General features: G+C 44.2%; 1 non-coding gene across 1 annotated transcript; it reads left to right on the top strand.

Moving 5' to 3' along the window:
* Nucleotides 1–3,649: 3,649 nt before the first annotated feature.
* Nucleotides 3,650–3,721, top strand: Trnaq-uug. The gene has a single exon. It is a non-coding gene; the product is annotated as a tRNA-Gln (tRNA).
* The last annotated feature ends 431 nt before the right edge of the window (nucleotides 3,722–4,152 follow it).

Genomic DNA, 4,152 nt, shown 5'->3' with positions numbered 1-4,152 from the left:
AATGTAGTAAAGAAGAAATGCCACACTTAATCTCATGCATTTCAGGTATATATATATATATATTAGATAGATAGATAGATAGATAGATAGATAGATAGATAGATAGATAGATAGATAGATAGATTTTTCGAGATAGGGTTTCTTTGTAGCTTTGGGGCCTGTCCTGGAACTAGCTCTTGTAGACCAGGCTGGCCTCGAACTCACAGAGATCTGCCTGCCTCTGCCTCTGCCTCCTGAGTGCTGGGATTAAAAGAGTACGCCACCACCACCCGGCTAATGTTTCTGTTTTTTAAATTCATCTACTTATTTTGCATCCCAACCACAGCCTCCCCCTCATCCTAGCATTCCAGTACCCACTCATTTCATCCCCAGTCCCTCCCTCCCATTCCCACCTCCTCCAATCCCCTCCTCTTCTGTCTTCATCCAGGAAAGGGCCGGCCTCTCATGAATATCAACACAACATGGCATATCAAATTGCAGTAAGATTAAACAGCTCCCCATGTGTTAAGGCTGGGCAAGCGGATCCAATATGAGGAGTAGGGTCCCAAAAGCCTGTAAAAGAGTCAGTCAGAGACACAGCCCCTGTTCCCACTGTTAGGAGTCCCACAAGAGGACCAAGCTACACAACTGCAACACATATGTGGTCCCATGCAGGCTCCCTGGTTTTCGGTTCCGTCTCTGTGAGCCCCTATATGCCCATGTTAGTTGATTGTGTGAGCCTTCCCGAAATGTCCTTGACCCCTCTGGCTTCTACATTCCTTTCTCCCCCTCCTCCGCAGGATTCCCGAACTTAGCCTAGGGTTTAGCTGTGGGTCTGCGTCCGTTGCCATCAGTTATTGAATGATGCCTCTCTGATGACTTTTGGGCCAGGCACCAATCTGGTTACAGAAGATGGCTAGTTCTGGCTACTTCTCTGCTGTTGCTGGGAGTCTAAGCTCAAGTCCTCCCCAAAGACTCCTGGGAGATTTCCCTGAGCCAGGCTTCTGTCCTTTGCCTAGCTGTCCCCCTTCAGCACACTCCCGCTCCGTGCCCTAGCCCTCCCTGATCACTCCTGTTCCCATCCACACCTGCACTCAGTCCACTCACAAAATCTCTTCTATTTCCCCTTCCCAAGGAGTTTGGGTGTTCCCCCATGAACCGTCCTTGTTGCCTAGTCTCTGTGGATTGTAGCATAGTTATCCTTTATTTTACATCTAATATCCACCTTAAGTATATTTCATTGCTGTTTTCACATTCTTATGTGAAATGTTTCTCTGTGAAGGAATTTTGAGAGTCGGAGCTGAAGCTCCGTGGCAGAGTCCTTGCTGAGCATGCCTGAGTTCAGTCATACCAGGTTCAGTCTCTGGTGTGGAAAAGAGAAATATTGTCTCTAGAGAAGCAACCTTCCCAGCAAATATTAATTGTTCTGAAATTCTTTTTTTGTTTTGTTTTGTTTTGTTTTGTTTTTCGAGACAGGGTTTCCCTGTAGTTTCTAGAGCCTGTCCTGGAACTAGCTCTTGTAAACCAGGCTGGCCTCGAACTCAGAGATCCGCCTGCCTCTCCTGAGTGCTGGGATTAAAGGCGAGCGCCACCACCGCCCGGCCTGTTCTGAAATTCTTTTTTTTTTTTTTTTTTTGTTTTTCGAGACAGGGTTTCTCTGCGACTTTAGAGCCTGACCTGGAGCTAGCTCTTGTAGACCAGGCTGGCTGAGATGAGACTTTAAAAAGACTCCTTTCTTATCCTGTACCCCTTTAATTTCCCTTGTCTTTCTATCCCTCCTCAATTCCAGAAAAAGTAATTATAGAATCGGGCATGGTTGTACATACCAGCAATACTAGTACTTGGGAGGATGAGGTAGGAGGATTGAGAATTCAAGGCCTGTCTGGGCTACAAAGTGGCGCTCTATTAAAAAGGAGAAAAAAGAGGCTACCAGAGGTGACTTAGCTAAAAGCACTGGCTGCTCACTCAGAGGATTCTAGCTCCATTTCCAGCACCCGGGTGATGGCTAACAACTGTCTGCTACTCCAGTTCCAGGGGATCCAATGTTCTCTTCTGGCTTCTGTGGACACCAGACATGCACATGGTGCACAGAGAGACATATAGACAAGATATACATGCACATAAAATAAAAATAAGGGGGAAAAGCAAGTATAAGGAATATATCTTAGAGGATAAGAGGATAGCTCATTTGCCTAGTCTTTGGTCTTTTGTTTTCTTTCAAGACAGGGTTTCTCTGTGTAATAGTCCTGGCTATCCTGAAACTCACTTTGTAGACCAGACAAGCTTCTCACTTACAGAGATCTGTCTGCTTCTGCCTCCCAAGTATTGGGATTAAAGGCATGTGCCACCATGCCTGGCTTAGTTTTTGATGCTATTGTAAAACAATACATCAAGTTGGGCAGTGGTGGTGCACACCTTTAATTCCTGCACTTGGGAGGCAGAGGCAGGTGAATCTCTGAGTTCAAGGTCAGTCTGATTTATAGGAATGAGTTCCACGACAACCAGGGCTACAGAGAGAAACCCTGTCTCAAAAAAAAAGAAAGTAAGTAAAAAAAGAACATCATATCAGATAAAGAAGTTTCATTATCAAAATCTTGCTAACAAATACGTTCACCATGCACATGCAATACTCAGAGTTCAAAGGAGAACAGACCCCCCAGAACTGTTGTTACAGACAATTATAAACTGCCACATGTGCTTTGGGAACTGAACCAGGGTCCTCTGCAGATACAACTACTCCTAACCACTGAGCAATCTCTCTCAACTCCTCTAACCACTTCTATATTCTCAAATTCGTGGCCCAAAAGAATTTGTATAGAATCAGACTTTCTGGTAATGAGATCATAATCTGCTTGTGCAACCCTAAGTTATATCTATCCCCTCAGAGCCCTGTCCTTGTCTGTCTTCCTGAAATCCTCCTTTGTCCTTAAGTACAGTCCTTGCTGAGCCACTGCATGTACATGGCTTTCTTTAGTGTTATAGTAGCTTTAGTAACTTCTTCCCTCAGAAATATCTCAGCAAGCTCCAGCATGTTATAACACCACCAACATCCCCCATGTTGGTGCAGTCAGGCATATGCCTGTTTTCTTCCCTGAGAAAACTGCTTTCCAGCTCACATCCACCAGCTAACATATTTAGGAACCCAAATATGTTCTTCTGACAGGTTTCTAAGGCAGTTGCTCTACTAAAAAAATTCTAGGCTCTACCTCCACTTTGGTTTAGGGTGTTATCGTCACTGCAGAAGGAAAAGAAAGCTTTCAGAGTTGAAATGAAAGAAAGTAAACTGCTATCCTAATTCCACATTTAGATGCATTTCTCCTTGTCTAGAATGGGGATGGATGTGAAGAGAAGCTGGAAAAATTACAGGAGACAGGCAACCTAGACAGCCACTGATATACACACTTCATTCTAAATCTAGTGATTTGAGATTTCTCATACCGTGGTCACCAAAGCCATCAAGAGGTGAGGTGGTTTTCCTCTTTTTTTTTTTTTTTGTTTTAATTTTTAGATCTGGCTATTTGAGCTGAGTGACAGTGTAGACTATAAACCTAAAGGTCAGGAAATGTAATCAAACTCCATCCGCAACCATAAATTAGGCATTTAAATTGGCCTTTAGGAAGCTAGACATGCCTATAAAAGGATGACAATAGAACCCTCTGTAGAGCTTGGTGGTCTCATGGTGTAATGGTTAGCACTCTGGACTTTGAATCCAGCGACCCGAGTTCGACTCTCGGTGAGACCAGCTGGAGACTTTTGGCTAGATTTGGTGGTCGGAAATGCCTCAACTTCTATGTAAAATGACTGATGAAAATCTTTTTTAAAAGGTTTATTTGGTGTTTATATTTTATATATGTGTATGTCCGTGTTTCTATGTGCATTTGTCCGTGAAAGAGGGTGCATGTGTTCATGGCGGCCAGCAGGGGCACTTGATCTTCTGAAGCTGGAGTTAACCAGCAGTTGAGAGTTACTGTACTTGGTGCCGAGAACCGAATCCGGTCTTACGAAAGAAAGAGCTGAACCATCTCTTTGGAAAGAGCTATGGGGATGTATGTGGTATGTGTGGGAGGATATGTGTACCGGTGAATTTTGCTTGTAGAAGTCGGAGGTGTGGGATTCCCCTGGAGCTGGAGTTACGGGCGACCTTGAGAAACTTGCTGTGGATGCTGGAAATCA

This window comes from Arvicola amphibius, chromosome X, assembly GCF_903992535.2.
Source record: "Arvicola amphibius chromosome X, mArvAmp1.2, whole genome shotgun sequence".
Lineage (NCBI taxonomy): Eukaryota > Metazoa > Chordata > Mammalia > Rodentia > Cricetidae > Arvicola > Arvicola amphibius.
The sequence above is the reverse complement of the archived record's forward strand: the minus strand, read 5'-3'. Positions and strand labels throughout refer to the sequence as shown.